We start from the raw sequence: 27,871 nt of genomic DNA on the forward strand, positions 1-27,871 counted from the left end.
TAAGGGACGACAACCCATAATTTACTTTGCAGATGTCTGTGTAACTGAGGCAACAGGCAGAACAACCACACATTTGTAGCTGCTCTGGGGAAGGGATACCAAGAGGCTCATAAATCATGGTAAGGATTAAAAGCAATGAGCATTCATCTTCTTAACCTCGTAAAGGCAATATCGGAAAGCCAAGGATGAGAACGTATAGAGCATGGAATCTTTGTGCAGGGATAAATGGTGTCAGAGATTTTAAGGCTTCTCTCAATTAGCACTGCCCTGCCATTTGCAAGTCAGCAGAACATAATTTTAAAGTTGATTTTAAAAAGCCTCCTTCCATGTCAAAATAAGTGATAAGATATATTTCTAGGGCATATGAGAAATGGAGTCACCTTATATAGAAATGTTAATCATTTTCTTAGATTGAAACGTGTTTCTTCTTGGACAGCCGATGGAAAGTAACCTTAAAATATCTAATCTGGAAAGACTTCATTATTTAGCTAAACATTTGTAAATAGTGAAATGTCATGAGAAAATTCTAACTTCACAATAGTCAAATGAAGGAGATATAGACAGCTGAGTCTCTCCTATAACATTTAGTAAACAAATGGCCTGTTACTAATAGTTTATATTTGAGAAATTACTCTAATCAAAGGTCTTTGGATGCAAATGAGTGAATCGTACACAGTGAGAAGTTTCATTTTTTGGTTGAGGATAAACACTTTAATAAAATTTTAAAGCTTTTGGGCGCCTGGGTGGCTCAGTTGGTTAAGCGACTGCTTTCGGCTCAGGTCATGATCCTGGAGTCTCAGGATCGAGTCCCGCATCAGGCTCCCTGCCCAGCAGGGAGTCTGCTTCTCCCTCTGACCCTTCCCCCTCTCATGTGCTCTCTCTCTCTCTCTCATTCTCTCTCTCAAATAAAATAAATAAATAAATAAAATTTAAAAAAATAAATAAAAAATAAAATTTTAAAGCTTTTGAAAAATACCAATTTATTAATTTTTTCAGCATTGTCTAAATCAGTTCATGATACAACTGAACTTGGCCATTTTATGAAAACACAAGGAAAGCGCACAGAATAACAAAATCACTTATTCAAGGCTAATTATGAGCTTATTAAGGAGACACAAATAGATTATTCCAGTTTCTGATTCCCTGGTTTAATATCAAATATCCCTTGGCAATGATTTTTTTTTTAATGTAGCTGATACTTAATTATCTATTTCAGTTAAGGGGAGCTATGGTGTGACTAATCCAGAGTGGCGGATAATTAAAAATATATATTTATGTTTGGCATTGAAACATATTTTGTGTTTATATTTGAACATGATTTCACCTGACATTTTAGAAAGTCTCAACTGCCCTTCTTTGAAAACAGAGTAACATAGCAGACATTCTAATTTGGGCTGCTTCTGCACCGAGTGTACCATATTCTACACCCCGTGCTTGGGACAAATAACCTTTCTTTGCATTTGGCAGGCACTATGACACTACTCCAATTTAGTTCAAGTATCTTTTTAGCTAACACTTTTCCTTCCTCTGGAATGGTGATTCAGTACCATATGCTTTGATACAAGCTTATATGATGATTTTTGAGTCAAACAGCTTTGTTGTAACCTGTATCATTGCTTGGTTGTTCCTTTATCTGTTTTGTAACAATACTGCCCCATCTATTTCATTAACAGTTCAAGAGAAGGAGGGTACAGAACTTTGGGACTCGGTGAGGCTTCTCTCCCACATAAACTAACACTGATACAAAATATATGGTGGATACTTACTTTATATTGTTGGACTAAAAATAGACCAAATCATTTTTGACTTCATAATACTCCCTGCTATTTAACCACAAAATCGTGGGTCCCAGAATCTGCTAAAAAAAAAAAAAAAAAAAGCTACCAGAAAGCAAATATTTGCCCCTATGTCTACATATCTGGATTATTTTCTTAAATAATTATAAATGGGGAAAATAGATTGGAGAGAAATGATAGTATATGTTAAATAGATCTCAGTAGCAGTTTAAAATGTTTTTTTTATTATGTTATGTTAATCACCATACATCATTAGTTTTTGATGTAGTGTTCCATGATTCATTGTTTGCATATAATACCCAGTGCTCCATGCAGTACGTGCCCTCCTTAATACCCATCACCAGGCTAACCCATCCCCCCGAACCCCTCCCCTCTAGAACCCTCAGTTTGTTTCTCAGAGTCCATATTCTCTCATGGTTTGCCTCCCCTCCAATATCCCCCCCTTCATTTTTCCCTTCATGCTATCTTCTTCTTCTTTTTTTTTAACATATAATGTATTATTTGTTTCAGAGGTACAGGTAATTTTATATTTCTAAGGCCTCAGTAAAATGGGTGGCATAAGACAAAAACAAATTCACTTTAAAAATTAGTAACCACGTTGGTCCTTACATTCTAGTAAAGAGAAGGAGAAAAAAGTAATTAAATTATATAATTTTTAGTTTATATTAAAATTATAGTTAAATCTGTTTATAAAATTCATAAATGTTATGCAGAAAATAAGCCAGGATGAGGGATAGGAAGTTTCTGTGTTGTAGAGGAAAGGAGAGCTAGTATTTTGCCAATTTTAAACGCATATTTAGAGAAGGTTTTCCCAACAAAATAATATTTGAAAAGACTTGAACTCCTGCTCTTTGGGAGCTTGAAGGAGTTCAAGTCTTTTCACAGAGCAAGCCATGAAGTTACAAACACACAGGTAGATGATGTACATATGTCAGAAATAGTTGTTCATCTTAAGATATTTCACTAAAAGATTGATGAAGTAATTAGTAGAACAATGCAAGAACTAACTTCAGAAATACAAGGGAAACAAAGTTTAGAAAAACAATCACTAAGGATATATTGAAAATTATGAACAAAAAAAAGCCCACAGAAACTGAGTATAAATCTTTTAAACTTTTGCAATGGAAGTTAGCTGCCTTGAAATGGAAAGGATCCATGGATTTCTGGCATCAAAGAAATACAGAAGAAGGAGAGTATTCCACTCCCTCCAAATCTCAGGACAAAACAAAGAAAGGCAGAATCTATTTATTAAAAACCACAGGCCAAACACTGTTCTAAGCATTTACAAATGGTATATAGAAATACTAACTCACATAATCCTTATAACAGCCCTCTGGGATGACACTATTATTTGATTTATTTTATCCTATATTATAGATAAAAGAAATGAAGCTTGGAGAAGTTAAATAACTTGGCCAAGTTCATACTACTAGTGAATGGTTATGCTGGATTCCAATCTAGACAATCTAGCAAAAAGTCCATCCTTATAACATCTACAATTTGGTGCCACATCTAGGAAGACCTTTATCTATCAGCACCTTAAGCTATCTAGGTGACCCAACAGGGCCCAGTGGAGTAGATACTACTTTGTTGATCATATGGTTAAATTGTGCATTTCATTCTATTTTGATGACTTAAAAATTTGTTTTTTGACTCTGAGTTTACATGCTCTGGGAAAAGTGATGAAACAGAATGTAGATTTATTTTGAACTGTGTCACTTGGTTATAAACTTACTTTGGTAATTTGATGTGTGTATGACAAATGTTTTTTACGACTGTTGAACCATGAACCACAAACATGTCTTTATTTGCTTTAGAATAGCATAGAAATCCCAAATAGTTTAAAGACAAACTGTTATTACACCTAAATAATCTGCATGTCCCCCATTATTTTAGCTGCATAATTGGCTGTAATAGGATCTATAAAAGTGGTGTCCACTACGGAGCTCTTACAAGAAATAAGAAGGCCACACCATTGAAAGTTTACCAAGGCTATAGGATTAGGAGAAGTTGCAGAAGTCCTGAGAGTGGTTTTGGAATAAGATAAAAAGCCATAAAGAAACTCAAAGAAGTAGTAAGAGTCAATGAAATTCAGTGTTGCCCAATGGGCTGCATATAAAGATACAAGGGATATGATTAAGAAATTGTGATGGAGGTTTTCTGACCACTGAAAATGAAACACTGTTAGACTTCTAGAACTGCCAAAAATGGTTGGATCCCAACTTAATTACTTGGGTACTCTAAAGTCTCTATAAGAGCCAGAGCATGACAACAGTGGAAATTAGAAATTAGTATTTCAGATATCTTCCCACCTAAGCACCATAGCTAAATATTGAGATGTTTTTATAGGGTTAGAAGAAGTCATGCTGTGTCCTTTATATAAACCAACCAGATGGTTCCATCAGATTTATGGCAGATACAAATATAACCTTTCCTATGTTCTTACATTGCTCTGATTTTCTAAAAACTATATCTTTGTGATAGCCAAAGATGAGATAATCAGTTTACTTTGAGGCTTCTCATAAGATAGTTCCATTAATAGGATATACAGTAATTCTGTTTGAAAAGCCCTTGTACCTGCATCTGATTACCTATATTATCAAAAGTGTATCTTTTAACTTCATCTATCTATGCTTAAACAATGGTCATTTATTAATGTTATATATTATTATAAGAGTATGCCTTATTTACAAATAGTGTTAGCCAGTGCCCTCAAATGGTAAGAAGGCATGTTTCCTAAGCATTCTTTTCATAACTGCATGGAATGCAGTTTCACCCATTATATTTGCAATAAGATTTATTTATTTTTTTAAAGATTTTTATTTATTTATACATGAGAGACAGAGAGAGAGAGAGAGAGAATGGCAGAGGGAGAAGCAGGCTCCCAAGGAGCAGGGAGCCTGATGCAGGACTCGATCCCAGGACTCTGGGAACATGACCTGAGCCGAAGGCAGACGCTTAACCATCTGAGCCAACCAGGCACCCTGCAATAAGATTTAAATATGTAATGACAGTGTTATATCTGTTTTCAGAACTGAGATGACATTTCTTGTAAGCAGACTTTCCCTCAGTTTAAAATTTTATGAGGTCCCAAAACTTAAGCAGTGTGTGAAAATACCTATCAGTCTCTTTGGGGTATTGTTCATTCAGTCTTTCATATCCCTCCCTGGGCTTCCCTTTAAGATAAAAGGGGCTCATGTGATCTTGTAGAGTTGGGAGCTAGAGGGCTTCTTGGAACAGTGATGATCCTGGATTGTGGCAGAACTGACATCTGCTGAGTTATGTTCAGTCCAGTTGCTTCCGTGAATAGACTTGTTAACTATGGTTGATATTTTTGGCTAATAAACGCGTCCTCTCTTCTTCTCAGTTCATCCAGGTCCTTCCTTTGTTAACCATTCTGCTTCAACCTCACAATTCTTCTGAGGTTGCAGATTTTGAGTGTGGCCACCTTGTTGCCTTTTGAGTGCCCAATAGCCCTGAGTAAAGACTCTTTTTCCCTTCGTGTGTTTAGCTCTACCCATTCAATGACGTTTCATATATTCTCCATAGCCTGATGGAAGCTGCTACTTAAACTGTGGACAGACACAAGGTCCTTGGAAATAATAAATTGTTTGCACGTAACACATATAGTCCCATAATCCTGTTAATTGAATTAATATTGCAAAAATACATCCTCCTTTTCTAGGTTAATAATTCTTTCCACACATGAATAGCCTGTTACTACAGTCAATGTTCAAAGATTTTCAATAAACATTTTTAAGGAATGTTTACATCAAGAGTGGTAGGCTCCCTTAAAGTTTTTGCTGCATATGATGAGACAGATGGAGAAATTCATTTCTTTAAGCATGATATTTATTCCATCTTTCTATGTTATTTGAAATCCATTCTTCCCCTTGCCCCTAGGGGATGCCTGTCATCTAAACACATCTTTGAAACTAGATAGAAAGCATATGTCTGTGTATCCCATGCGTCTGACAAAAGGGGTGAAATATAGATAACTGCATCTTCAATTGTGCAAAAGGGAGTTCCCTTTTTGCAACTGATATTCCTTGCATAGTGTGCGATGCTGTGTTGTAGTCTCCTGGTGGTTCAATTATCATTGCATTTCATTTCATAACTAGATGGGTCTTCTTAAAGCTAAGGAATATTGAAACTTGGCATAAATATCTCGGGGGTGTAATTGTATCTAAAATCGAATTCTTCAGCCTTCTCACAGGGTGCTCCTTGTGTTTCAGAGCAGCAATAGGTAACTCTAGTGATAAATTTATCCTGACCTTATACATCTTACAAAGCTCTTCATGGTCCCATTTTTGTTTTGCAGCTTTATTTAGGGCCACTCTTCACCCTTGTCCTCTGTGCTAACACATACACACTACAAAGTCTCAGCTATAACCCTACTCTCTTACAGAGCTTTAACAAGCTCACACTCTGCCCAAAACTACCCTCCCCTGCTGCCCACTTGCATATGCCTTCCCTCCCTGAGCTATCCCACTGCTCATAATTTGGCTGTCACTCTGTTCTTTGTGTCTCTGTTATCTCCAGAATCTGTGGCAGGTTCATTAGTTTGGCCATCCCATTACATTGGATTATAGGTGGTTTATTTGTCTGCATCTGATATTAAACTACAGGTTTCATGGTCCCCTGACCTCATCTCAAGCCCTGGCCCCATGCCTTCCAATGTTCTATTCTCAATCTAGTATGTTCCTATTACACTGGCCTTCTTCCAGTTCCTCGGTCTCCAGCCACCCCACGCACTCAGGGTATCCATATACTTTCCCATCTTTAAAGCAACACCTTTATCCCTTTCCATCTGTAATGACCTTGCAAAATTTTACCCAAATTTCAGATCACCTAATGGATACTCATTTGGGGAAAATGAAGGTTAAAAAAAAAAAAAGAATCTGAATTAGAGGAGGTGAGCCTAAATCATGAGCAACAATTATATTGCATTCTATGTTTGGCTTATAATTTGGGTTTAGAGGAAGGATTATCAGTGACTTAAGGACCTAGAAGAATTAGGTTAGTTTCAAAAGTATATTAAATACACCATAGTACTTTAAGAGGGGTTCAAAGTTCGATCATATAAAATTATGCATTGCATCACTACAAAGCAATAAGATGATGGAAAATGGGAGTAAACATCAGTCACCTTATATTCAGAACTGTGTTATCAAGGGATACATTATCATGCTGGCTGATTCACTCCAGTACACCAGTATAAATCTGGGGTTCATTAAGGGATAACAGAAATCGTGGGGCACCTGGGTGGCTCAGTCTTTAAGCGTCTTCCTTCAGCTCAGGTCATGATCCCAGGGTCCTGGGATCGAGCCCTGCATCAGGCTCTCAGTGGGAAGCCTGTTTCTCCCTCTCCCACTCCCCCTGCTTGTGTTCCTCCTCTCGCTATCTCTCTCTGTCAAAAAAAAAAAAAAAAAATCTTTTTAAAAAAGAGAGATAACAGAAATCTCTACGTTAGGCAGAAAGTTGATTTTTATAAAAAAGTACATGTTTGAAATATGTTAGGTAGGGTGGGAGGGGCAGGTACTATCTGGACTTCCTGGAATGAGACTCAGAACACCATCAAAGGAATGGCCAGCCAAAGGATTTTCTCCCTTGGGACAGGAAGGAGCATGGGGAAAAAGGGACTGACAGCTCTGGAATCATTCCATCTTAATCAAAATCTGTGGATCAAAAATCCCCACAACACAGCTAGCTGCAAGAGCACATGACCTTCAGTACAGCCCAGGTATCAGGAAGCTCCAACCGGAAGGGACGGCTTAGAACCATGCCCTCCTGTCACATCTGCACCAGTAAATGGGGTGATTCGACATCATCATCCCCTCTTTTCCTGCTTAACTTTGTTCACAGCTGAATCCAAATATCTCAGAACATATCTCATTGACAGAAAATAAATCATGTGAAGTCCTACCTTGACAAAATGTGGAAAACAAATTTTGCTCTGTAGCCTCTGCCAGACTCACAGCAACACTAGAAGGAAGTTGCTTCACAGTTGCTCAGTGAACCAGTACACTTTATAGACTGATGTTTAGTGTTAAAAGATATTTTTCAAATGTTAATCTGAACCATTCAAAATTGCTATTTTTGTGGAGCAAAAATGAGTGAATATTGGCAATTTTTTGTTATTCAAATGATATGCAAATAAATACCAGTTATGAAAATAACAACAAACATTGGTTATTGATAATCAGCCATTGGATAGTGATAAAATGTTACTTGTAAATTTTGAATTTATACCCTGAACATATATAAACTATTGCTCATAAAGAAAGAATATTTATACAAGTATAAATAGATCAAAATATTATTGTGTTTTGATTGCCTTCTTTTTACCTTGGCAGAGGGCGATTCTGCCCCAGGGTTACAGCCATCGCTGAACACAGGACACCTGACCTGGGGCAGATGCCATCAACAGCAGTTTATTAGGCATGTGTACTCACAGTACACATGGATACTGTGCCATATGGGGCCACTCAGGGGTTGTACTTGGGAAGAGTAAACAAGTGAGGGCTGTGGGAGGCAGGCTTGGTAATAACAAACGGTTAGATGATCTCCTGTTCCTGCAGGAGGATGTGATTGACTTTAGTGACTGATCCCGTGGGCTATTGGGAAGTGACATTTGCTTGCCTGGTTCCTGTGATTGAGACAGTTGTTTGGCCAGAAGACCTTATTCGCGGGCACACGATGGGGAGGGGAACTTGCCATTAAGACTTTCAAAGCCCTCCTGGTCAAGGCACACACAATACCACAGTACACACAATACCAGGACTTAATTTTAGGCCTTTTGCCACAAATGATGGTATGTTTGAACATTACATAACTTGAATACAATGCTTTTTTAATTTGGAAGTAAATATAATTGACAAAGTAAGTTTCAGACTTCTTGTAGGAAACCTTTTATACTGCTCCAAGCTTTAAATTTAAATTAACATTAAATGAAATTATAAATTTAGTTCCTGTCTCACTAGCCACATTTCACATGTTCAGGTAACCACACGTATGTGGTTAGTGACTATTGTATACACTACCATTGAAACAAAGAAATGGACACTCAGATAGTTATGTTTCTAGCCTAGGGGATGCAGAGATTACAGCTTGGTTCTAAACTTGCTTAAATGATCAAATATTTACATTTCTTGTTTGGGATCATATGGCTAGTTGGGCTAGCGATGGAGAAAGTGATACCTTTCTGCAAGAGAATACATTGGAGGAAACACATACATACTTTGGAGAACCAAATTAAAATTATGTAGAAATAATTTAGATGAAGTAAGAAATTGAATCTTCTATACATAATTTAGAAGTTTTATTCTAGTTTTAGTAATAAGGACATCTTGAAAATAATGTGTTCTCCCTAAACTTTAAACCTATTCTCAGTGCCAAGTATAGTGCCTAGCAAATATTCATGTGTACATGAATGGAATTTATCATATGCATCCATCCATTGATTCATTCATTCGTTTAACAGTTTTTAGCAATGCAGTCTAAGCACCAGTTTGGTTGCCTTGGGATAAAGTTGAATGAACCTGATATATTTCTGCTACCTTGTGGTAAGGAGCTTGGGTCTTTTCTGTATGATCAGTGGTTGTTAAGACTGTATTATGAAAGGGAATGGCAACATGACCAAACACAAAATTACTAACTTCTGAGGACAGCAGAGGAGGAAGAATTTAATTATAGTACAGGGATAGGAGACTGATGATGTACAGCTGCACCCTAACAGACTCTAAGCCAAGGGTGGGTGGTAGTCCAGCAAGGCCAAAGAAATGACCGAGAGGCAGCAGTTGAGACGCACGTCTGTTGGGGGAACTTAGGTACAGGGAGTCCAGGAGCAGCAGAATGGACAAAGTATCTGCTGCTGGGATCTACATGCAGCAAGCTTTTATAGCATAGCAGCTTAGCCTAGGGACTATCTGCAGCCTCTCCCTCCTTGCATGGCCCACATCCCAAAGAGATCAAAGCCTGCCATCAGAACTCTTTTTGTTACAAAGGAGACACTTCGGGTTTGCCACTCATGGAGCGCCTGAACTTGAATGCCGAATAACATGTTCTTCTACCTATTCTGCTTGATGGGAATATAGAGGGAGGACGGGATCTCTATAGTCTCAAGATAATGATCTTCAGGAACATTCTGGGTATGCTTTTGCAAGCTAGCTATCCAGCCAGCCCATACCATATAGCCCACCCCCTACACCCTGGATGACCTATATATTCGTTACGTGCCCCTCTTCCACAATGTCCCTGGGGCCAGGTATGCCAAGGTGCATTGCAACCAAATCCCACAGCAACAATACAAGCTGCAGCATCCAAATAATACAGCACAAATAGCTAAGAAACTATAAAAAAAAATTTCTCCGGGGAAAGCCTGTAGTTACCACTAGGGGGAGTTCACTACATACCCAACAGTTGGTCTTATTCTGTATAGAAGTGCAGTCAGGGCCCAATCAGCAAACAGGTTTCCCATGGAGAATCTAAGGTCAAAAAGTAAGATGTTTAATAGGCACCAGAAAAGGCAAGTCATGATTGTCTAATAGAATTCAGGTGGTGGTGTTCTGGGCTAACACCACCCCATTGGTGGCTTATCTCTAGGTTTATAGCTCCAAATTGTTTGCCCTCCTCTCTGTTATGAGGTGGGGCAAACCTGAAAAGGATAATGGAGTTATTAACAGTACTCCATAAGGTGATCATGATAGTGTCCTTTTTTAATGAGAGGCCTGAGGTTTTGTACCTTCATTTTCTTCGGTGGAGTGGGGTGGAAAAATGGAGTGATGGTTAGGTTCTGTTTTATCCTTATTCCTGATGGGGCTGAAAACCCAAACCATCGTGGACTTGTCTGCCATTTCCAGGGCCATTTAATTGTATGTTCCCATATAGATAGATCTTGTGGCAAGGACAATAAAAACTAACATTGTGTCCCTACCTGTGGCAAAGAACATCCTTCTTGTCTGCTGCTTCCTTGTATTCTAGGGGTGGCATCAGGTCCTTAGATGAGTAGAGAGTAGGCACTGGACCAATTGGAATGTACATGTTCATTTAATATCCGTATAGCTGTTGACAGGTGGTGCGTCTAAAAGGCCCGTGAACAGGTTTCTTGTCAAAGTTTTGTTTCAGCAATCCATTCATGTGTTCTATCAATCTACTCAGGATGGAATTGTATGGTAGATGGAAATGCCAATAGATGTCTTAAGCTTTGGTCTTCTCTTGCATTTCACATCCTGTAAAATGGGAGTCTTGGTTACTGTCAGTGTCAGTGGGTAGCCTGTATACGGCACGCTCCTGTTCCAGATCACAGATGGTGGCCTTCTGCATAGCACGCTTCCTGGGGTAGACTTGCAGGAGTTCCGAATAAGTTTCAGCACATGTCAAAGCATAACGTCAGCCATCAGAGAGGAGCAAGGGACTGAGGTAATCAATCTGCCATCTCTAAACAGGGTGTTGCCTTCTTACTATCTGTCTAGTATCTCTTGGCAAAGGTCACAGTCATTCCTGGGCACCGTATGGGCATTGTTGGCAGACAACTACAATGTCTTTGTAATGCAGCCATAAGCACCGGTTTTTAGCAATAGCCTACTAGGTCCATTGCCCTTGATGTCCCATCTTCTTGTGTAGCCAGGTGGCAGTGTCTTCTGCTGGCACATCTCCTGGAAGAGAAGCCATGTGGCCAGTCCTTTGTAGGCTGCCCAGCTATCTGTACATAGAACAGTGAGATCAGGCTCCTGGAGCAATGCCAGCCATGCTCACAGTTCGGCCCAGGGAGAGTCTATCCAGATAGTTCAGTGGAGGGTTGGATGGCAATGGCAATCCCAGTGCAAGGCTTGCTCCTTGCTGACCCATTAGTGTACCAGGCATGCTCAGGAATTGTCTGTCTCCTTCCTGCACAAAGGATGGCAGCTGTGATGGTCTACTGCCTCAGGGAATGGTTACCTTTTAGAGGTGACGTAATCACCGGGCCTAGAATGGAGTGGAACTCCACACCACCAGGCCTCTTAGTCAAGAGAGGATGTTGTTGCAAGTAGGCATGCCTTTTGGCTGCAGTTTAGGTTTGGGCACTGCGTGATTTGGGCTTCTGGAATGTATCCTTTAGCCATCCTGCTATAGGATATGGAGCGTGAACAGTCGCTGGGATCCCTTTGGGGATGTTTTCTACTTTCTGGAAGACATGATAAGTAGCACACAGCTATTGTCCTAAAACACTGTATTGTGTCTCAGCTCCTTTCCACAACTGTGACCAGAAGCTTAATGGTACTTGTTTGTGCCCTTGCTGTTACCACAGGCCCCATCCAGACCTTTCTGGGAAACTGGCTACATCCAATTCGCATGGCTGTCCCTATACGAGAACACCTAAGGCTTGGATCTGTTTAATGGCTACCGTGGCTTGGTCAAATGCCTCACATTCCTTTGAGGACCAGTCCCATTGGACTTCCTTTTTTTTTTTTTTTTTTTTTTTTACGAATAGAGCCGGGCAAGGGATAAACGGACATGAGTACCCTAAGCGACCTAGGAAAGTTGGCAACTGCTTTGAGGTGTTAAGACATGGGTATGCCTGTATTTTATCAATATCAATGGCCCCTGGCTGCAGGGACAACTTTTGTCTTACTGAAGGAGATAACACCTGAGTACTTGACTGATAAGCCAGGGCCCTGAATTTTCTGTCGGTCCACTGTTCATCCTCTTTCTTGTAATGCTCCAGCAAAGCCTGCAAGGTGTCTTGCAACACAGGCAAGTCTTCACATTTTAACATTACATCATGAGCATACTGTGCCCGTCTCACTGATGTGGGGAAGGAGAAGAAGGATTGTTTAAGGCCATCATCCCTTGACATACTTTGGGACCATGCAGGTAGCCTTGGGGGAGACTTGCAGGGTTTATCATTGTCCCTCCTACATGAAGGCAAATTGATCTTCATTATCAGAAACCTGTATTTGTCAATGTCTTTTCTATGAATTTCCTGGAAGATGAAGTACTTTTGCAGGAACACATTTTGGCGAAAGTATCAGGGTAAAACAATGACTCTGTAAATAACAAAAAACTTAACAATGCCCATAGTTAAAGATCTGGTGAGAGTTTCTTATAAACCTGCAAAGAATAAAACATAGAAACTTTGTTTCTCTGGGCAGATAAAGAAAAATAAAACGACTTTGTTTACAATTTCTTGTCAAGAGGGACGCCTGGGTGGCTCAGTTGGTTAGTGTCTGCCTTCAGCTCAGGTCATGATCCCAGTTTTAGGGGTAATTACTATTTAAAAATTTCCTTTGTATTAAGGGTCAGAAAACCTGGGGCATTTGTCTGTTTTCTCATCACTTCCTAACTGGGCTTTGTTGCAAGTGCCCAGATATTAGGGGCAGTTTGTGCCCTTTGCAAAACAACACACCAGAATCTCTAATTTATTATCTTGTTCTCCTGTCTTGTCCACCAGTCCTGAGGCCATCAGCCTAGGGGCACTTTCATGCCCTTTTCTAATCTTAGCTAGTCTTTTAACTTCCAGACATGAGCCTCAGCCTCCATCCTAGCATTGGTGGTCAGATGGACTGCCCATAGTGGAGGCCAGCCCACTGTGGCTACCATATGCTTCCCTTCATTGCCACAGAGCACACTTCCTCCCACAAGTACATTAGACTGGTTAGCATTTTCAGGGTGTTCCCTGAGCTCCTGAGTACTCATGGAGCATTCTACAAATATCTGACATGTGGACCACCTCCCTCCCCCACAGAGGGCAATGGCCAACTCAAGAATTCCCCCACAGATTTCCCTTTTCCCCTTTCCAACATTACGGGTTTTCCTCTGGCCTCTGGGCTGGCTTGCTCATTGGGTAGCCACACCCACCTAACTCTAAGCCAAGGGTGGATGATGGGCCAGCGAGGCTGAAGAAATGACCCAGAGACAGCAACTGAGACACACGTCTGTTGAGGGAACTTAAGTACAGGGAGTCCAGGAGCAGCAGACTAGACAAAGCATCTGCGGCTAAGATCTACATGCAGCAAGCTTTTATAGCATAGCAATTTAGCCTGGCGACTATCTGCAGCCTCTCTTCTTGCATGGCCAGTGCTCCAAGGAAATCAAAGCCTACCACGGAACACTCTTTGTTACAAAGGAGACACTCCAGGTTGGTCATCCCCAAGCTCCTGACCTTGAGTGCTGAACACGTTCTTCTACATACCCTGCTTGATGGGAATATAGCAGGAGGATGGGATCTCTACATTCTCAAGATAGTGATTACACAGGGACATTCAGGATGTGCTTGTATAGCTAGTTATCCTGCGCTTCCCATACAGAGGACATCCTGAAAGAGTTAGGCATTGAGACAGAACTTAAAGAATGAGCAATATTTTGACAAATAAATTTAAGACAGGATTGCATAATGGTAGAGGAATGAAAGAGTGAAGGAATTTTAGGAAATGAAAAATTATTTGGAAGAGGTGAATTCAGGCTTACAGTGTTGTATTTGCCTAGAAAGAATGCTAGAAGGTAAATGCTAGAAGGAATGCTGTTACCTTCAGTGATGTGTCTTTGCAGGGCACTTGTTCTGCTCCTCTCTTGCATACCCCACACACTGAATTCTGGAGTGTGAAAATATTCTTCAAGGCTCTGCCATTGCTCCTTCTGCAAGACTATCTCTTGGTCACAGCTTTCAATAATCAGAAATGCCCTCTGTTATAGGCTGAATTGTGTCCCTCTCCAAATTCATATGCTGAAGTCCTAACTTCTATTATCTCAGATGGTGACTGAGGATAATGTCCTTAAAGAGGTCATTAAATTGATGAGGTCATTAAAGAGGGCCCTAATCCAATAGACTTGTGTGCTTATAAGAGGAACTTTGGGTGCATACAGGAGCAGAGATACAGGGACAAGACAGTCATGTACCAGCCAAGGGGAAAGGTCTGGATAAGATCCTTCCGTCACGTTCCTCAGAAGGAACCAACCGTGCTGAACCTTGATCTGAGACTTCAGGTCTCCAGACTGGGAGACAATGAGTTTCTGTTGATTAAGGCACCCAGTCTGTGATACTTTGCTATAGCAGCCCTAATATACCATCCCGATGAACTTTTGTGAGTCATAACAAGGAAATCCATTGAAGTGGAAGCCAAGCAGTTTCATATGCAAGGGGAAGAAGGCAGGAGTGACTAGAGCTGAGCTCTGGCACACCCTGCCCACAGGGTCAATCCTTGAAGAGTTTACTGCTTCTCTGTAAAGACTGTAAGGTTCTATAATTAGAGGTATTAGTATTATGTCCTTCCTATGTTTTTACTATAAAAGAAATCTCTACTTATAAATGATAGGATGTTAATAGTATTTAGTAGTTGTGTGAGGTTTAAAATGTTTGTATTTAGTAGGAGAAAAGCCGGCAAGCTGTGCTCATCCCCATATATTTTAACAATTGCTGATTAAGGAAATCTTAAAGTTGAGAAATCTGCAGAGGACCATATTTTTCTCCTTTATCTCTATGGATTTTCTGTCTTTGCAGAATCTCCCCTTATGAAGAGTAGATATTTATTAACACTTCTTATTTCTTGATTTTCTTCTTCTCTGACCTATATCCTAATATAAGGTGTCTGGTTATGTAGGAATTTCTTGGTTTGATTAAAGTATTACTATTCAGTGCAGTGAGGAGAAGGCAGTACTCTATGGGATGTAGACAAAATGGATTGCTTTAAATCTAGGGCAGTGCAATTGGGATTATCAGGGAAGGAGTGTAAAGCAGTGATATGAGCGAGTAAATGCTAACTTTATATAATATTCATCTTCCCTTCATTGCAGACAAGTTTGGCTTGAAATTTGTGGTGTGAGTTTTTCTTGTGAGTGATAAACATAACATCACAGCACCGTCTATTCTCTATGGTTGAAAATATTTTTCCATGTAGCTTTTGCACAGCAAAGGAAACAGTCAACAAAACCAAAAGACAACCAACAGAATGGGAGAAGATATTTGCAAACGACATAGAAGATAAAGGGCTAGTATCCAAAATCTATAAGGAACTTATCAAACTCAACACCCAAAGAACAAATAATCCAATCAAGAAATGGGCAGAAGTGGAGCCTGGGTGGCTCAGTCAGTTGGGCATCTCCCTTCGGCTCAGGTCATGATCCTGGGGTCCCAGGATCGAGCCCCACATCAGGCTCTCTGCTCAGTGGGGAGTCTGCTTCTACCTCTCACTCTCCCTCTGTGCTCTCTCTCTCTCTCTGTCAAATAAATAAATAAAATCTTAAAAAAAAATAGGCAGAAGACATGAACAGATGTTTTTCCAAAGAAGACATCCAAATGGCCAACAGACACATGAAAAAGTGCTCAACATCACTCGGCATCAGGGAAATCCAAATCAAAACCTCAATGAGATACCACCTCACACCAGTCAGAATGGCTAAAATTAACAAATCAGTAAATGACAGATGTTGGCGGGGATGTGGAGAAAGGGGAACCCTCCTACAGTGTTGGTGGGAATGCAAGCTGGTGCAGCCACTCTGGAAAACAGTATGGAGGTTCCTCAGAAAGTTGAAAATAGAGCTACCTTATGACCCAGCAATTGCACTACTGGGTATTTTCCCCAAAGATACAAATGTAGTGATCTGAAGGGGCACATGCACCCCAGTGTTTATAGCAGCAATTCCACAATAGCCATACTGTGGAAAGAGCCAAGATGTCCATCGCAGATGAATGGATAAAGAATATGTGGTGTGTGTGTGTGTGTGTGTGTGTGTGTGTGTGTGTGTGTGTATATATATATATATATATAATGGAATATAACCAGCCATCAAAAAACCGAAATCTTGCCATTTGCAATGATGTGGATGGAACTAGAGGGTGTTATGCTAAGTGAAATAAGTCAATGAGAGAAAGACAAGTATCATATGATCTCACTGATATGAGAAATTTTTAATCTCAGGAAACAAACTGAGGGTTGCTGGAGTGGTTGGGGGTGGAGGGATGGGGTGGCTGGGTGATAGACATTGGGGAGGGTAAGTGCTATGGTGAGTGCTGTGAATTATGTAAGACTGATGAATCACAGACCTGTATCTCTGAAACAAATAATGCATTATATGTTAAACAAAAAAAAGATAGTAAGAAAGGAAAAATGAAGGGGGGGAAATCGGAGGGGGAGACAAACCATGAGAGATGATGGACTCTGAAAAACAAACTGAGGGTTCTAGAGGGGAGGGGTGTGGGGGGATGGGTTAGCCTGGTGATGGGTATTAAAGAGGGCACATAGTGAATGGAGCAGTGGGTGTTATATGCAAACAATGAATCATGGAACACTACATAAAAAACTAACGATGTAATGTATGGTGACTAACATAACGTAATAAAATAAAATTAAAAAAATAAAGAAGTTAGAGTGAGAATGGGGACCACGTTGGTGGTGGTGATAGTAATAGTAATAGTGATATTAATAGATATTTTGTTTGTTTGCCCATTAAGTTTTTGTATGCCTTGGCTAGGTGATTGTATATTAAAATTCTTTGAATTTCCAAAAAAAAGAAGAAAATATTTTCCATGCAATTGAAAAGAAAAAAGAAAGCAATATATTTGCCATATTGTTCCAGCTACTAAGATTGTAACAGTTATACTCAGTGATAATATTATTTAAAATCATAATTTTTGTATCTCCATGGGCAGACTCAAAGAGCATCAAAGAACTATATGAAATTAGCATTTGACATACATTTAAAATAGCAAAAGTGCTTCACTGCACACAAGGCATCGTGAAGTAGTCTAATAAAATTAGGACTTTTTACAGTTATATTTACAACTATAAATTTGCATCTTATGCATCTGATATTTTAAATAAAATAATGTCCAATTAAAATTTAAAATCCTTACAATTATTTTTGTGACCATATCTTTAATATTTAAATTATAACAAAATTTATGTCAATAGTAGAAAGGTCATTTTAATTTTAATGTCATTATATGACAAAATAAAAAATTGTTGTCGGGGCGCCTGGGTGGCTCAGTTGTTAAGCATCCGCCTTTCGGCTCAGGTCGTGATCCTAGGGTCCTGGTATCGAGCCCCATGTTGGGCTCCCTGCTCCACGGGAAGCCTGCTTCTCCCTCTCCTGCTCCCCCTGCTTGTGTTCCCTCTCTTGCTGTGTCTCTCTGTCAAATAAATAAATAAAATCTTTAAAAAAACTGGTTATCAAGTGTCCTTTCTTTTTAAGATTTTATAGAAAAGGCTGCTGTTTTAATGGTAACTGGGATCTGTTTTAATCAGGTATGGTAAAGCATGCGGAAATGAATGAAAATGACAGTCATAAAGGAAGACATTTTTACTCACAGTTCCTTAGAAATGGAAGGCACAGCACCTCATGCATGACCACATGCGGAAGCATGGAGTTGGTCAGGAGGTAGAGGGAGCAAGGGAGACATGGGGGGAAAAAGAACATATGAAAATCTTTTACTGTTTCCACAAAAAGGATGGGTGAGACAGAATAAGCAGGTTTGGGATTAGCTAGTTTGAATAATTTCAGTGGGCTTTGAGATGCATGGGCTTTCCTTATTCATCTAGTACCTGGCCTTGGTTGGCTAATGGCCCAGAATGTAGGAGCCCAGTAAAGCAGGTGGTTATTGGTGGGCTTTGGTTGGCTTGCATATGAAAAGTACACTCCTTATAAGTTGTTTGCTATTTTTAGAAATGAGCTAACTACGAGGGGCAGTACCTCCAGGGTCAACAAGCATCTACAAACAAAATATAGAAAATAAATAACATGGTTTGTATAACTGCATTCACTTGATTTCCTTTATAAAACAGTGTGATTTTTAAATCTATATTTTTTATATAGTTGCTATATTGAAAAAGTAAAAACACTGAAATAATGGTAAGGTAAACTGGAACCAATGAACTAAATTCTTATATTGTGCTATATTAGACATAAAAGACCTTCCATTTTTGATTTAAATGATTAAAGTCACTTGAGCTGAATAATTTAAAATAATGAAGGAAAAGCAGACAAAGAATATTGTCAGATTTTGTTTGAAGACTTACTTAGCTGTCAGTTTCAGTACTTTTCTGTATCAGGTTTGTCAAATCATATTAAATCGAAACACTACATTGGTACATTTCTTTGTTATAAAGTACTTTCCTCAGAGTTACATCATTCCCAATTCTAGAATATATTACATGATTTTTGTTTTTGCCATTTAATCTTTACTGTGTTGGATGTTGTATCAGAATCAGTTATCGAAACCAATTGACATTTATATTACCAGATATGTCTTTTATATGAAATAGATGATAGATTTATGTAACAAGTTAAATATATAATTTTGTGAAAAACTAAACTTTAGTATTCAGGATTTCATGCCAATTTTAGACATTGTTCTCAAATGCTCCCATACTGTCTGATGTTGCCGTGAGGTGTTTATGTGTATGGACAACAACACACATGCATATGTTTGGTTTCGCTAGCCCTAAGGGAAATAGTTTTTACCTTCTTCAATGTTATACCTGACTTTTAGCCATTAACCAAAGAAGAATAGTTCTTTCTTTATAGACTTTTTTTCATCTCTAATATCTATCACTGACGTTTCTGCAACTCCTAGACTCAGTATTTGGCTCAGCTTTATGTTTTTTTTTTCTTTCGATTGTTATTTAATATATTCCTTGTATTTTTTGTTTTATGTATCCTCAGTATTCAGTTTCATTCATCTGAAAGCAGAATTATAGTAATTCCCTTTATCCGATTCAGAACACCTCTGCTTTTTATTTCTATCGTTCACTGCCATATGTGACTTACATTTTATTTCCACTTTTTACCTTATTATCCATCATGTACTCTGTTTTAACAGTCAATATTATTTCTTGTTTGATTGCTTGATCAAAAATCTGTGCATTTTTCTTAACATATATTTCCTCTTAAATAGTCTCATTCACTGTTTGTCCACAGACACGGCACTATCTGACACCAAAATTAGGTCAGGAAATCCTCACAAATACTTGATTTCTCCAAACATCCAGATCTGGATGTAGAAATTGGAAATATTAGCCTCCTCACTGTATAACCGATGATTACAAATATGTTATAATTTCCCATAGTCAGTATATCTGGTGCTAAGTAAGGCTTTTCAAATCTGCATCAGAAGGATACAAACTTTCAGCTATAAGATGAAAAATATCTGAGGATCTAATATAAAACATGGTGACTATAGCTGATAACAGTGCATTGTATAATTTAAATTTGCTAAGAAAGAAGAACTTCAATGTTCTCCTCTCCCCCACCCACCAAAAGAAAGGTAAGTATGTGAGGTGACAGATACTTTAATTTGCTAGATAGAGAGAACCCTTTCACAATGTGTAACTGTATCAAATCGTTACAATGTACATGTTAAATATCTTACAATTTTTTTAAAGATTTTATTTATTTGAGAGGGTGAGAGAAAGAGAGCATGAGCACGGGGAGGGGGCAGAGGGAACAGAGACTTCCCGATGATCAGGGAGCCCAAGGCAGGGCTCAATCCCAGGACCTGAGCCTGAGTCACACACTTAACCAGTTGAACCACCCAGGTACCCCATCTTACAATTTTATACGTCAGTTGTAGCTCAGTAAAGCTGATATTTTTAAGTCCCTACAGGAATTTAAAAGAACAGGAAGTTGTTGGTCAAATTGTTAGTTTTCACTTTTCACCCTTTGCCTCCTCAGTAATTCTAATCTTATCTCTACTTGTATTGATTTAGATTATGACAAGATTTTTTTTGGTCTAAACTCTAAATCTGGAAAGCAAATAAAGGGATAACATTGGTCAGTGGATGAAGATTTTTATGTTTAGGGCCACAATGTCCTGAAGGAACTAGTATTGGGAAGAAAGGAGGCAATTCCAGGACTATAACTAAAATTATGTTTCAGAGGAGAAGGAGGGGTTGACCTGAAACAGTAAGAAGAAGAAGATCATGGGAAGAAGCAGAAAAGTGGGTCTGGCTGGGGTCCCCAGTAGAAGAGGTCTGATGAGGTCTGGTGAGGAGAGACTGAGGGCAGGCATGGGCAGCAGCTATGTGAAGCTAGTCGTGGAAGGCAGCTGTCTTGCAGGTCACTCTATAAAGGTTTCCCACCTGAGTGCTGGAGACGTGCTGATATTGGACAAGAACTGCTTGCAGCTTATTGTCACCCTTGCTCTGTATCTCCCTGTTGCCCTGGTATCCTTTTAGCAAAGTACTTCTTAAGATTACAAATGCATAAGTAAATAAAAAAAAAAAGTAGAAAGGTGGATATTAGCTCCATTATTTTGGTATGATTTGTCTCTTATAACGAAGGTATTTTCCTCTATTTCCTGGAAAACTATAAAATGATTTCTTACATTTTGTAAATGTTTTCTGAGTTCATGTGAATATATAAATTGAGCTATAATCTTACTTAGAGCTATCTTTTAAACTTTGGGGTGAAGACACCGGGAAAAAAAAATGGAAGATAGAACTACAAAAATAGTATTCTGAATTTAATTAAATCAAAGTAATTTGTTGAGAAAATCTGAAGGATTTAATAATTCTATGATGTAATAGAAATAAAACATAAAAATAGAGGAAGGAAGCAAGATTTTTCAAAAGACCTTAGAGAGTATATAAAAATATTCTGTAAATAATCAGTAAAAATAAGTGGTAAATTTTTGTGCAGCTAAACAATATTCGTGTTGAGTAACTTTATTGATATATTAACTAAAAGAAGTACATTGATCTTTCTTTCTTTACAAAAAGTAAACTTGCACTATACATTTTTCTAATGAGTAAATTTTTATCTCCCTTAATATTCTTCAAATATTTTATTTAATTAATTTATTTTTTAAAGATTTTATTTATTTATTTATTTGACACAGAGAGACAGTGAGAGAGGGAACACAAGCAGGGGGAGCAGGAGAGGGAGAAGCAGTCTTCCCGCCGAGCAAGAAGCCTGATGCAGGCCTCGATCCCAGGACCCTGGGACCATGACCTGAGCCTAAGGCAGACGCTTAACAACTGAGCCACCCAGTGCCCCTTCTTCAAATATTTTTTTTATTATTTTTTTTAAAGATTTTTATTTATTTATTTGAGAGAGAGAGAGAGAGAATGAGAGAGAGAGAGCACATGAGAAGGGGGAGGGTCAGAGGGAGAAGCAGACTCCCTGCCAAGCAGGGAGCCCGATGCGGGACTCGATCCCGGGACTCCAAGATCATGACCTGAGCCGAAGGCAGTCGCTTAACCAACTGAGCCACCCAGGCGCCCCCTTCTTCAAATATTTTAAACTATGTATGCAAAGCTCTGTAAGATTGTAGTACTGTATTTTTGTGTAAATTTAAAAAAAATGGAAGAAATATAGAGCATGAATTTGAATAAACATGCTTGTGAAATATAAACCATTGGTAGAATTTGTACCAATTTTTGTGAAGTTCACATATATCAGTAGTCATCTGGATGACCGTATTTTCCATTTTTTCACCCTCTGTGTTTATGTTGTTTTTTGCATTTTGGTTACCCTGGCATTCTTTTGATGATTAAGTGTATGTCTATATATTATTTTAAAACAAGTGCTCCTTACTCTCTGAAAGCCTTCACAGATTTGAAGAGCTAGACAACTAGTGTTGTTTAGTCTAAGTTCATGGTGATCACTTATTCTTCCAATTTCAGTGTGTATTGTCTACGTTATTCATTAGATAATTCTCACAACGCTTTCAAATCCTTTACATGTCTCAAACAGAATAACCATGATGCAATGAAAACAGTAGTGTCAGCAGAGAGATTTCAGATCTAAAGCCAGCCAGAGCTGGGCCTGCTCTATTAATACCCCAGTTTACTTACCCACAGTTATCTTTCAGATAAATCTCATGTGGTCAACCTGTTATTAAGAACCACCTGTGGAATCTTTCCCTTTTAAGAAGTCAATTGTTGATACAATGTCAGGAATTAAATGTTACTTTAGTATAAATACATTTTACAATATATATTTTTACTTTAAAAATGATATGTAAATTTTTTAGATAAATGAAAAATCGCTAGAAGACAAAAAGAAGACAATAGGTATCACTCACAGCTCAACATCCAAAGATAACATACAATATTTTGATTTGTAATTTTATTTTCCATATGTCCCTCCTAATTTTTAAGCTTAGCAAAGTCACACTCCATCAATTAGATAAATCATAACTCATACAAATAATTGCTTATTGTTGAACAAATTCTGTTTCTACTTTTGGAGTTCCTAGCCTTATATGATTCCTGGTGTCTTCTGCTATTCTTAATTTCTATGCCAGAGACTTTCCCAGTCTTGAACAGGTCAACTTCAGTTCTGTGTTAAGTTTTCCATATTGCCATTTCCTCTGCAGGTAACTTTTCCAGCAGGTGCTCACCAAGCTTGTTCCCTTAGTGTATCTAAATCTCTGACCAGATGTCTCATTACCACTGAGGTCTTTTATCACTGTGCAATTATAGAGTAGCAAACCCATCAACTATCTATTCCCTTCCATTACTTTGCTCATTTGCTTTGCATAATCTTTATGTGAGCAGAAACCAGGTCCACTGCTGTATTCCTATTACCTAAAACAGCTTCTGGCACAGAGTGAGTGTTCAATAAATAGTTACTGAAGGGGCTCCTGGGTGGCTCAGTAGGTTAAGTATCTGCCTTCAGCTCAGGTCAGGATCCCAGGGTTCTGGGTTCAAGCTCTACATTGTACTCCCTGTTCATCAGGAAATCTGCTTCTCCCTCTCCCTCTGCTCCTCCCCACCCCCAATTCTTCTCACTCTCTCTCAAATAAATAAATAAAATCTTTAATAAATTAATAAATAAATAGTTACTGAAGAATAAGTGAATATGTTTGTATATAATTTTTGTTTTCTTTGTGTAGGCTTTGTTTCTCTAATTAAATTAAAAGAAATTTGAGGGTAGCAATAGTGTCTTCCATTCTTTATACATCTCCTCTCATACTTGGAAGAATGGTTTGACAAGGCAAAATTTTTAACATGGCATAGTCTCAATCAGTAGTTAATATTTTCAAAAACTTTTCTTTAAAAAGTCTTTTCCTATTATAACTATAATGATTACTTTTTTAAAAAATACAAAAAAACACCTGTATACCCTAAAAAGAGCAAAGAGATGAGAAAGAGCAGTAGTTGGAAATGAGAGATATGTCTGAGTGTCTTCCTTATATACCTTCTGAAAGTCTCTAGATAATTTTTTTTAGGAAAGTTGAATGAAGTACGAGCTAAGCAAATGAACCATTAAATTGTCAGAGGGTGTCCATCACTGAAAGAACACTCTGGCCATATGGATGAATTGACTGCATTAGTTTGGACATTTTATGCTGGAGATATATCAGTTCATCATCTTCCAAGGTGAATGGTATTTGTTGGGAAAATCTCCGACACAATCATATTTATCACCTTGGTAGGAATTTGATGATGGGATATAAGTTTAACATATGACAAGAAGTTAAAGAAAGAATATTCAGAGGAATGTATTTTAATAGCTTGATAAGGAACAAATTACATAATTCTCATATTGACAAAATTAAACCTTAATAATATGTTAAAAAGTTGTCTAAACTGTATTTCATTTTAAAAAATATGGAATGTGGAAAATTACTGCTTGTTACAGATGATTTTATAGGGAATGGATTCAGTTACATAAGGAATACATTGGAAATAATCGGTTTGCTTTTTTTTTAAGATTTTATTTATTTATTTGACCGAGAGAGAGACAGCGAGAGAGGGAACACAAGCAGGGGGAGTGGGAGAGGGAGAAGCAGGCTTCCCGCCGAGCAGGGAGCCTGATGTGGGGCTCGATCCCAGGACCCTGAGGTCATGACCTGAGCCGAAGGGAGTTGCTTAACCAACTGAGCCACCCAGGTGCCCCTGATTGGTTTGCTTTTAAGAAAGTTTTCTTCTGGTTTTAACTAGTTTTGTTCCACATAAAGACATGTAGAGTGGTATACTGCTTTTTGGATTAGGTTAGAGATTTTTTTTTGATAATAAATCTAGACTAGGTGGACCAAGGAGAAAAATGATCAGCTAATATGCCTAGCATGGGAGATATATATATATATATATATATATATATATATATATATATATATATATATATCTCCTGTGGAATGTAAATCAGGGATCCTGGTTCTTTTAGAATTTGGTTTTCTCATCTATAATATGAAAGCCTAGTAAATATCTGTAAGTTTAGTATTCTAACATTTTGTCTTTTATAGATTCTTTTCTCAAGTAGTCACTGTCCCAATAGACATCAAGATTTTATAGGTAATCAGAGAAACCGCGGGGGCCGAGCCCAGCTAGGAATGCAAACAGCCTGAAAACCCAGCTGAAGTCTCTGGGCCCGGGAGTCGGACGCAGAGCATCAGCTTCTTCTGCTTCCACCAGCAAGTCTTCCAGTATGAATCCCATGGAAGCCAAGGCTGCAAAAACAGAACCTGAGAAGAAGTCACAGTCAACTAAGCCATCTGTGGTTCATGAGAAAAAAACCCAAGAAGTAAAGCCAAAGGAACACAAAGAGCCAAAGAGCCTATCCAAGCATGCATCAGATACAGAAAGCAAGCATGTTCATAAGGAAAAAGCAGCGTCCAGATCAAGTGAGCAGCTGACGTCAGAGAAATCAACAAAACCAAAGACTAAATTACAGGATGCAGTTTCTGCCGGCAGGGAGGGCATTGTTGCTGGGCTAGCTGCAGCATTTGCCACCCCAGCTAAACAGAAAAAGAAAAGAAATAATTAACGTCGACTGTACCAGTTGAATCCAAACCGGGTAAACCATCTGGAAAGTCAGACATGGACTCTGCTTTGGATGACTTAGTAGACACCCTGGGAGGACCTGAAGAAACTGAAGAAGATAACACAGTGTATACGGGACCTGAAATTTCAGATCCAATGACTTCTACCTACATAGAGGAATTAGGTAAAAGAGAAGTCACACTTCCTCCAAAATACAGGGAACTTTTGGCAAAAAAAGAAGGTATCACAGAGCCTCCTCCAGACTCTTCGAAACCCATGGGGCCCAGTGATGCCATAGATGCTTTGTCGTCTGACTTCACCTGCACTTCTCCTACCCCTGGTGGAAAGAAAACTAAGGAAGAGAAATCCACAGAAGAGGTTTTAAAAAAAGCTCAGCCGGCCACGGTAATCAAAAGTGCTGCTTCACCCCAAGAAAAGAAAAGAAAGTTGGAGGAGCAGGACACAATGAGCGATCAAGCACTGGAGGCTCTTTCAGCTTCGCTGGGCAGCCGGAAGCCAGAACCTGAGCTCGACCTCAGCTCCGTTAAGGAAGTCGACGAGGCAAAAGCCAAAGAAGAGAAACTAAAGAAGTGTGGTGAAGATGAGGAAACCGTCCCATCAGAGTACAGATTAAAACCAGCCACAGATAAAGATGGAAAACCACTATTGCCAGAGCATGAAGAAAAATCCAAGCCTCTGAGTGAATCAGAACTCATTGATGAACTTTCAGAAGATTTTAGCCAGCCTAAAAGTAAAGGAAAACAATCTAAGCCATCTGAAAAAACGGAAGAATCTCAGGCTGCTGCCCTAACTCCTGTGAGCGAGGCCGTGCCTCGGACTTCCATGTGTAGTATACAGTCGGCACCACCCAAGCCACCCACCTTGAAAGGCATGGCGCCAGATGATGCGGTAGAAGCCTTGGCTGGCAGCCTGGGGAAGAAGGAAGCAGACCAAGAAGATGTAAAGCCCATGGCGGATAAAGTGAAGGAGAAAGCCAAAGAAGAGGATCGTGAAAAACTTGGTGAAAAAGAAGAAACCATTCCTCCTGATTATAGACTAGAAGAGGTCAAGGATTAAGATGGAAAACCACTCTTGACAAAAGTGTCCAAGGAATCGCTTCCACCCATGAGTGAAGACTTCCTTCTTGATGCTTTGTCTAAGGACTTCGCTGGTTCCCCAAACTCTGCATCTCTTAAATTTGAAGACGCTAACCTTCCTGCTGTCATCTCTGAAGTGGTCTCCCAAACCCCAGCTCCCACCACGCACTCTGCCGGCCCACCCCCTGACACTGTGAGTGACAACAAAGAACTAGACGATGCGTTGGATCAACTTTCTGACAGTCTAGGACAAAGGCAGCCTGATCCAGATGACAACAAACCAATAGAGGATAAGGTCAAGGAAAGAGCTAAAGCCAAACACAGAGACAAGCTGGGAGAAAGAGATGACACCATCCCCCCTGAAAACAGACACCTCTTGGATAATGGGGAGGGCAAACCAGCAAAGCCACCTGCAAAGAAACCCAAGGACTCAAAGAAACCTGAAGATGACAAAGACCCCATTGATGCCCTGTCAGGTGATTTTGACAGCTGTCCTGCACCCACAGGAGCCTCAGAGAACACAGCAGAGGACAAAGTCAAGAGAACTGCTCCCAGCACCAAAGCAGCCAAGAATGGAGGTAAAGCAAAGGAGTCCGCCAAGGCAAAAGAGGAAACTTCCAAGCTAAAAGCTGATGGAAAAAATACAAGTTAAAGTTCACACTATTTGGTATCTACCTATAAAATCTTCAGGTGGATGGTGACTTTTGAAGGACAAAGGTTTTGAACAACAGCAAATTTTTCTGGGTGGCTTCTAGACAGTGTTACTTGTCGAATCTTGACATCCTAAACATTGGTTATTCTTTTCCCAGAAAGAAAATGATTTTGTGTGGTTCATCTGTGTTATTGTACTGAGTGTTGATAAACTTTGAATTTTTAAAAAATGCCTTCAGTTGGGAGAGATGGGAACTTTATATTTCTACGAGATATATTTGATAGTTTCTTAAAGCAACACACAAAAAAAGGAAAAACCTTTGCAAACTTTTGCACATTCTACACACAGTGCCTGTAAATCTCATTCATATTTTCAGTTAGCACTTAATTCTTTTGTTGTGGTTAGCATTTGGAAAACAATGCTTTGAACATGTTGAATGTCCTGATTTCTCATGATCCATTTCCTCTTGGGCTTTGGAACTGTACTTGAGATTTCTTTGGGTTAATGTTTATAAGTCCCCCAACCTAAAATATTGTACATTGGGCACATTATCTCCTCTTGGGCTGCTAATAAATTGATAACCTGGACAGACAAAAAAAAAAAAAAAAGATTTTATAGGTAATCATTGTTTATGAAATTTGCATA

The 27,871-nt window shown here is 39.0% G+C and overlaps 1 protein-coding gene and 1 pseudogene across 3 annotated transcripts in view; both read left to right on the forward strand.

Moving 5' to 3' along the window:
• On the forward strand, positions 1 to 27,818 carry LOC113929031 (annotated as a pseudogene). Its single transcript, XR_003522068.2, has 2 exons — positions 1 to 119; positions 24,961 to 27,818. The product of XR_003522068.2 is annotated as a calpastatin-like (transcript).
• Positions 1 to 27,871, forward strand: part of CDH12 (cadherin 12) — a 1,005,284-nt gene that overhangs the window by 348,103 nt on the left and 629,310 nt on the right. The window lies entirely within an intron of this gene.

This window comes from Zalophus californianus, chromosome 5 (assembly GCF_009762305.2).
Source record: "Zalophus californianus isolate mZalCal1 chromosome 5, mZalCal1.pri.v2, whole genome shotgun sequence".
NCBI lineage: Eukaryota > Metazoa > Chordata > Mammalia > Carnivora > Otariidae > Zalophus > Zalophus californianus.